Source organism: Loxodonta africana, chromosome 9 (assembly GCF_030014295.1).
Source record: "Loxodonta africana isolate mLoxAfr1 chromosome 9, mLoxAfr1.hap2, whole genome shotgun sequence".
Lineage (NCBI taxonomy): Eukaryota > Metazoa > Chordata > Mammalia > Proboscidea > Elephantidae > Loxodonta > Loxodonta africana.
In genome coordinates, this window is record NC_087350.1 from 59627084 (window position 1) to 59636177 (window position 9094).

Sequence of the window (9094 nt, forward strand, 5' to 3'; positions counted from 1 at the left end):
TGAATAAGAGCGGTGATAAAGGGCATCCTTGTCTGGTTCCCGTTCTCAAGGGAAATGCTTTCAGGTTCTCTCCATTTAGAATGATGTTGGCTATGGCTTTGTATAAATGCCCTTTATTATGTTGAGGAATTTTCCTTCAATTCCTATTTTGGTAAGAGTTTTTATCATGAATGGGTGTTGGACTTTGTCAAATGCCTTTTCTGCATCAATTGATAAGATCATGTGGTTTTTGTCTTTTGTTTTATTTATGTGATGGATTACATTAATGGTTTTTCTGATATTAAACCAGCCTTGCATACCTGGTATAAATCCCACTTGATCAGGGTGAATTATTTTTTTGATGTGTTGTTGGATTCTATTGGCTAGAATTTTGTTGAGGATTTTTGCATCAATGTTCATGAGGGATATAGGTCTATAATTTTCTTTTTTTGTAATGTCTTTACCTGGTTTTGGTATCAGGGAGATGGTGGCTTCATAGAATGAGTTGGGTAGTATTCCGTCATTTTCTATGCTTTGGAATACCTTTAGTAGTAGTGGTGTTAACTCTTCTCTGAAAGTTTGGTAGAACTCTGCAGTGAAGCCGTCCGGGCCAGGGCTTTTTTTTGTTGGGAGTTTTTTGATTACCGTTTCAATCTCTTTTTTTGTTATGGGTCTATTTAGTTGTTCTACTTCTGAATGTGTTAGTTTAGGTAGGTAGTGTTTTTCCAGGAATTCATCCATTTCTTCTAGGTTTTCATATTTGTTAGAGTCCAACTTTTCATAATAATCTGAAATGATTCTTTTAATTTCATTTGGTTCTGTTGTGATGTGGTCCTTCTCATTTCTTATTCGGGTTATTTGTTTCCTTTCCTGTATTTCTTTAGTCAGTCTAGCCAATGGTTTATCAATTTTGTTAATTTTTTCAAAGAACCAGCTTTTGGCTTTGTTAATTCTTTTGATTGTTTTTCTGTTCTCTAATTCATTTAGTTCAGCTCTAATTTTTATTATTTGTTTTCTTCTGGTGCCTGATGGATTCTTTTGTTGCTCACTTTCTATTTGTTCAAGTTGTAGGGACAGTTCTCTGATTTTGGCTCTTTCTTCTTTTTGTATGTGTGCATTTATTGATATAAATTGGCCTCTGAGCACTGCTTTTGCTGTGTCCCAGAGGTTTTGATAAGAAGTATTTTCATTCTCGTTGCTTTCTATGAATTTCCTTATTCCCTCCTTGATGTCTTCCATAACCCAGTCTTTTTTCAGGAGGGTATTGTTCATTTTCCAAGTATTTGATTTCTTTTCCCTAGTTTTTCTGTTATTGATCTCTAGTTTTATTGCCTTGTGGTCTGAGAAGATGCTTTGTAATATTTCGATGTTTTGGACTCTGCAAAGGTTTGTTTTATGACCTAATATGTGGTCTCTTCTAGAGAATGTTCCATGTGCGCTAGAAAAAAAAGTGTATTTTGCAGCAGTTGGGTGGAGAGTTCTGTATAAGTCAATGAGGTCAAGTTGGTTGATTGTTGTAATTAGATCTTCCGTGTCTCTGTTGAGCTTCTTACTGGATGTCCTGTCCTTCTCCGAAAGTGGTGTGTTGAAGTCTCCTACTATAATTGTGGAGGTATCTATCTCGCTTTTCAATTCTGTTAAAATTTGATTTATGTATCTTGCAGCCCTGTCATTGGGTGCATAAGTATTTAATATGGTTATGTCTTCCTGATCAATTGTCCCTTTTATCATTATATAGTGTCCTTCTTTATCCTTTGTGGTGGATTTAAGTCTAAAGTCTATTTTGTCAGAAATTAATATTGCTACTCCTCTTCTTTTTTGCTTATTGTTTGCTTGATATACTTTTTTCCATCCTTTGAGTTTTAGTTTGTTTGTGTCTCTAAGTCTAAGGTGTGTCTCTTGTAGGCAGCATATAGATGGATCGTGTTTCTTTATCCAGTCTGTGACTCTCTGTCTCTTTATTGGTGCATTTAGTCCATTTACATTCAGGGTAATTATAGATAAATAAGTTTTTAGTGCTGTCATTTTGATGCCTTTTTATGTGTGTTGTTGACAATTTCATTTTTCCACATACTTTTTTGTGCTGAGGCGTTTTTCTTGTAAATTGTGAGATCCTCATTTTCATAGTGCTTGACTTTATGTTAGTTGAGTCGTTACGTTTTTCTTGGTTTTTATCTTGAGTTATAGAGTTGTTATACCTTTTTGTGGTTACCTTATTATTTACCCCTATTTTTCTAAATAAAAACCTAACTTGTATTGTTCTATATCGCCTTGTATCACTCTCCATATGGCAGTTCAATGCCTCCTGTATTCAGTCCCTCTTTTTGATTATTGTGATCTTTTACCTATTGACTTCCATGATTCCCTGTTATGTGTATTTTTTTTTAATTAATCTTAATTTGTTTGTTTTTGTGATTTCCCTATTTGAGTTGATATCAGGACGTTCTGTTTTGTGACCTTGTGTTGTGCTGATATCTGATATTATTGGTTCTCTGACCAAACAATATCTTTTAGTATTTCTTGTAGCTTTGGTTTGGTTTTTGCAAATTCTCTAAACTTGTGTTTATCTGTAAATATCTTAATTTCGCCTTCATATTTCAGAGAGAGTTTTGCTGGATATATGATCCTTGGCTGGCAGTTTTTCTCCTTCAGTGTTCTGTATATGTCGTCCCATTCCCTTCTTGCCTGCATGGTTTTTGCTGAGTAGTCAGAACATATTCTTATTGATTCTCCCTTGAAGGAAACCTTTCTTTTCTCCCTGGCTGCTTTTAAAATTTTCTGTTTATCTTTGGTTTTGGTGAGTTTGATGATAATATGTCTTGGTGTTTTTCTTTTTGGATCAATCTTAAATGGGGTTCGATGAGCATCTTGGATAGCTATCCTTTCGTCTTTCATGATGTCAGGGAAGTTTTCTGTCAGGAGTTCTTCAACTATTTTCTCTGTGTTTTCTGTCCCCGCTCCCTGTTCTGGGACTCCAATCACCCGCAGGTTATCCTTCTTGATAGAGTCCCACATAATTCTTAGGGTTTCTTCATTTTTTTAAATTCTTTTATCTGATTTTTTTTCAGCTATGTTGGTGTTGATCCCCTGGTCCTCCAGATGTCCCAGTCTGCATTCTAATTGCTCGAGTCTGCTCCTCTGACTTCTTAGTGCATTGTCTAATTCTGTTATTTTATTGTTAATCTTTTGGATTTCTACATGTTGTCTCTCTATGGATTCTTGCAACTTATTAATTTTTCCGGTATGTTCTTGAATAATCTTTTTGAGTTCTTCAACAGTTTTATCAGTGTGTTCCTTGGCTTTTTCTGCAGTTATCCTAATTTCATTTGTGATATCGTTAAGCATTCTGTAAATTAGTTTTTTATATTCTGTATCTGATAATTCCAAGATTGTATCTTCATTTGGGAAAGGTTTTGATTCTTTTGTTTGGGGGGTTGGAGAAGCTGTCCCGGTCTGCTTCTTTATGTGGTTTGATATGGACTGCTGTCTCCGAGCCATCACTGGGAAACTAGTTTTTCCAGAAAATCCGCTAAAAAAAAAATGCAGTGAGATCCCTATCAGAGTTCTCCCTCTGGCTCAGGCTATTCAGATATTAATGAAGCCGCCTGGGGAGGGTGGGGGAGGGAACAGAGAGATAGGAGAGTAGCACCTCAGAATATAGCCAGAGTTGCTTGTCTTGCTTGGAATGACTATTATATCTGAGATTCCCGCGGGCACGTCGCCTATGTGTGCTGGCTGTGTGGAGATTGCCCCCAGTGGGTATGGCCCGCTGGAGTCACGGTCAGATCCTCCGCTTCCAGCCCCACGCCCAGCGTCAAGGCTCCCCTACTGGGACGGTGCACTCTCGACTCCAAAATCAGTCGCTGCCTCCCGGGGACTTCTCGTCCCTCCAGCCGCGTGGCCGTGCCGCCTCCGAGAACCAGTTGGGCCTCCTCCCTGGGTTAGTTCAGATGGGTGGAGCAGCTCCCCGTGCTTGTGCCGTGACCGAGTGTCCCGGCTAGGACGCTGTTCTCCCCGCTCCAATACCAGTCACTGCCTCCCGGGGACTTCTCCTACCGGCTGCGTCCCACGCCGCCCGCGCGACCCGGCTGGTCCCCTTCCCAGGGTTAGTTCAGGGGAGGTGGAGCAACTCTCCGTGTTTATGGCGTACCTGCGTCCAGTCCAAATCCCTGCGGGACGGTTCCCCGGCTCGGATGCTGCTCTTTCTGCTCCAAGACCAGTCACTGCCTCCCGGGGACTTCTCCTACCGGCTGCGTCCCACGCCGCCCGTGGAACCGGCTGGTCCCACTCCCGGGGTTAGTTCAGGGGGGTGGAGCAGCTCTCTGTGCTTGTGCCGTACCTGACTGGTACGCTGGCTCCAGGCTCTGGAAACAATCGCTGCTTCCCCGTATTAGTTCGTTCTCCGTCTCTAAATCTGTGTTTGTTGTTCAGGGTTCGTAGATTGTTATGTATGTGATCGATTCACTTGTTTTTCCGTGTCTTTGTTGTAAGAGGGATCCGAGGTAGCGTCTGCCTAGTCCGCCATCTTCCTGACTGTTTTTCTCCTGGATGATCAAAGCGCTCTCTTTTAGATCCAACAGGAATCTCTCTTGTTTTAAAGTCAGAATTAAAAGCAACATTTTGTGCCTCAGAGTAAGAGATGCTGTACAGCTGGTAAACTGGGTATTCATGATTTGTAGGACACCATTAACCCAAGAGATCTGTTTTAATTTCCCTGGAAACATGTCGTCAGAGCCCCTGCAGAGAACGGTGCCTAGCTCAGTGTAAAGCACTGAGGAGTAGGCATCCATATGTGTTAATTGATGACAATGACTGATAGGTTCTCGAGTGATAGAAATACTCTTAGAAGGAGGTGAGGGCAGAGCAAAAGTACTCATGGCCTCTGTGGGGGAATCTGAACATTTGATCGCTTTTGACAGTGTTGGCCACTTTGTCAGAATCCAGAGTTGGCATGGAAAACAAGGAGCTAACTAGAAAATAATAAAAGAAAATTGAATGTGCTCAGTGCCAAAGAGAAATGATTCTAGAGAAAGGTTAATTTCTGAGGCCTCGGTTGACAAAGTAATGTGTTCTTCAGACTCTTTAGGAATGTAGAGAAACATTTTGACTGCAAGTTAGCAGATCTCACTCCTAATTCTCATATCAAGTATGCTATTTTTGGATTCTCCAATATAGGCTAGACTAGGACTAAAATTTGAATTTTGATCTTGTTGTACAAAAAGTCATTGACAAAGGACTCTGCCACTTGCTAAAACAAAACTAAACCAAATCCATTGCCATTGAGTCGATTCCAACTCATAGAGACCCTTTCGGAGAGAATACAACAGCCCCGTAGGATTTCCAAGGCTTTAATCTTCATGGAAACAGACCGCTACACCTTTCTCGCACGGAGAAGCTGGTGAGTTCGAAACGCCAGTCTTTCGGTTAACAGCAGAGGGCTAGCAGTGCAAAAATGGAGACTCATCATCTCCCTGGGTCACTTTTTCCTCATCTATTAAAGAAGAATAATAGTAATAATACCCACCTTGCCTATTTACAATACTGTTGCAAGTATCAAATGCCCAAAAGTACTTATACTTCTGTAGGAAGCTCCTTCTTGTCCCGATGAGGATTAAGGACCCTTGTAACGCTTGTACTTTGAAATGCAGCTGCTTCTACTGCAGCTGTGTTAGTGCAATAGGACAAAGGAGCCATTCCAAGCACCAGGCACTCAAAACAACAGGGTTATCCACCACAATCGTCTCGATGATAGCAATAATAATTATCATTTTTTGTTTGGGGCTTTCTGCATGTATTAGGAGCAGTCTCTCTTTAGCATCTAGAGTATCAGAAATAAAGCTCAGAGTCTATGGGCATATGCTTCTACACTGCGGACCAGAGACTTGAAGGATGCTCTCTGCAAAGAGACAATGAAGTAGAAAGCAGGCGTGGAAGATAGTAGAAAGAAATAAGGATGCGGGACAGGGAGAGATTCCTAATGCTATTGAAGTTACTGGTTTGGGTTGTTTCTGAAGCTTAGATGCATTCCTTGGGTTCCTCAAAAATCTCCCACCCCATAATACGTTTCCCCTTTTGCTTAAGACATCTGGTCTGTCATTCAGAATCAAAATAACTCTAAATAATATGGTTCTTATAAAAGGAATTTATCTGTTCAATTTGCGATTCCAGTAGAATTGATATTGACTTTCTTGAAGTACTAGGTGCTCCTTGGAAACACTATGGGGCAGTCCTACTCTGTTCTGTAGGGTCACTATGAGTCAGAATCGACTCAATTGCAATAAGTTTGGTTTTTGGCTTCTTGCAACAAGGGACTATTGCTGAGAGACATAGGAACACAATATTTAAGAGTATAGTTTTAGAACTCACAGTATGGGTTCAAGCCCTTGGGCAAACCCCTAAACCTTTCTGTCACTCAGTTTCTTTAGCAAATGCTGATTATACCTACCTCAGAGGGTTCCTGTGAGGATTAAATGAGTTAAAACATGACCAAGGTTACTTACCATTGCTTTATCTTAAAGAAAAAAATCACGTGAGTTTCCAGCCCTGACTCTAATCTGGACTTGCTAAAGGCCAATTCGCCATTACACACATACAACCCACTGGTGTTGAGTCGATTCCAACTCATAGTGACCCTACAGGACAAAGAGAACTGCCACATAGGGTTTTCAAGACTGTAAATCTTTGCAGAAGCAGACTGCCATGTCTTTCTCCCGTTGAGCTGCTGACTTTTCTGTTAGCAGCCAATTGCTTTATCCACTGAGCCACCAGAGCTCCTATATACATACAAGGGAAGAAGCAAATGAACAAAATCTTTTTTTTCTTTTTTTACTGATTGTTAATTTTTTTTTTTTTAACTTTTACCATGCTTTAAGTGAAGGTCTACAAATCAAGTCAATCTCTTAACAAAAACTTACATACGCCTTGCTACAAACTCCCAATTCCTCTCCCCCCTAATGAGGCAGTCCGCTCCCTCCCTCCACTCTCTCTTTTCATGTTCATTCTGCCAGCTTCTAACCCCCCTACCCTCTCATCTCCCCTCCAGAGAGGAGATGCCCTCATAGTCTCAAGTGTCCACCTGATCCAAGAAACTCACTCCTCACCAGCATTCCTCTCCATTCCATTGTCCAGTCCAATTCCTGTCTGAAGAGTTGGCTTTGGGAATGGTTCCTGTCCTGGGCCAGCAGGTCTGGGGGCCATGACCACTGGGGCCTTTCTAGTTCTCAGTCAGACCTTTAAGTCTGGTCTTTTTATGAGAATTTGGGGCCTGCATCCCACTGCTCTCCTGCTCCCTCAGGGGTTCTCTGTTGTGTTCCCTGTCAGGGCAGTCATCGTTTGTAGCCGAGCACCACCTAGTTCTTCTGGTCTTAGGCTGTTGTAGTCTCTGGTTTATGTGGCCCTTTCTTAGATGACTGCTTGCTAGCATTTAAGACCCCAGATGCCACTCTCCAAAGTGGGAGGCAGAATGTTTTTTTCGTAGATTTTATTATACCAATTGACTTAGATTTCCCCTGAGACCATAGCCCCCAAACCGCCACACCTGCTACACTGGCCTTCGAAGCATTCAGTTTATTCAGGAAACTTCTTTGCTTTTGGTTTAGTCCAGTTGTGCTGACCTCACCTGTATTGTGTGTTGTCTTTACCTTTACCTAAACTAGTTCTTATCTACTATCTAATTAGTGAATACTCCTTTCCCACCCTCTTCCCCTCCCTCCTCTCATAACCATCAAAGAATATTTTCTTCTCTGTTTAAACTATTTCTTGAGTTCTTGTAATAGTGGTCTTATACAATACTTGTCCTTTTGCAACTGACTAATTTCACTCAGCATAACGCCTTCCAGATTCCTCCATGTTATGAAATGTTTCACAGATTCATCACTGTTCTTTATCGATGCATAGTATTCCATTGTGTGAATATACCATAATTTATTTATCCATTCATCTGTTGATGGGCACCTTGGTTGCTTCCATCTTTTTGCCATTGTAAACAGCGCTGCAATGAACATGGGTGTGCATATATCTGTTCATGTAAAGGCTTTTATTTCTCTAGGACATATTCCAAGGAATGGGATTGCTGGATCATATGGTAGTTCTATTTCTAAATTTTTAAGGAAGCACCAAACCTATTTCTAAAGTACAGCACCATTTGACATTCCCAACAGCAAAGTATAAGTGTTCCAGTCTCTCCATAACCTCTCCAACGTTTATTATTTTCTGTTTTTTGGATTAATGCCAGCCTTGTTGGAGTGAGATGGAATCTCACTGTAGTTTTGATTTGCATTTCTCTAATGGCTAATGATGGTGAACATTTCCTAATATATCTCTTAGCTGCCTGAATGTCTTCTTTAGTGAAGTGTCTGTATCTTTTGCCCATTTTTTAATTGGGTTATTTGTCTTTTTGTAGTTGAGTTTTTGCAGTATCATGTAGATTTTAGTGATCAGGCGCTGATCAGAAATGTCATAGCTAAAAACTTTTTCTCAGTTTGTAGGTAGACTTTTTACTCATTTGGTGAATTTGTTGGAGGAGCATAGGTGTTTAATTTTTAGGAGCTCCCAGTTATCTACTTTTTCTTCTGCATTGTTAGTAATATTTTATATACTGCTTATGCTGTGTATTAGGGCTCCTGATGTTGTGCCTATTTTTTTTTTTCCGTGATCTTTATCTTTTTAGATTTTATATTTAGATCTTTGATCCATTTTCAGTTCATTTTTGTGCACGGAGTGAGGTATGGGTCTTGTTTCTGTCTTTCTTTTTTTTTTTTTTTGCAGATAGAGATCCAGTTATGCCAGCACCATTTGTTAAAAAAAAGCTGTCTTTTCCTCATTTAACTTTTTTTGGGCCTTTGTCAAATATCAACTGCTCATATGTGGATGAGTTTATGTCTGGATTCTCAATTCTGTTCCATCGGTCTAGGTATCTGTTGTTGTACCAGTACCAGGCAGTTTTGACTACTGTGGTGGTTTAATAGGTTCTAAAATCAGGTAGAGTGCGGCCTCCTGCTTTGTTCTTCTTTTTCAGTAATGCTTTACTTATCCAGGGCCTCTTCCCCAAACAAAATCTTTGAGCACTGAAAAGAGCCATTGTTCCCTGTAACAATGGAATGACTTCAAAGTAATC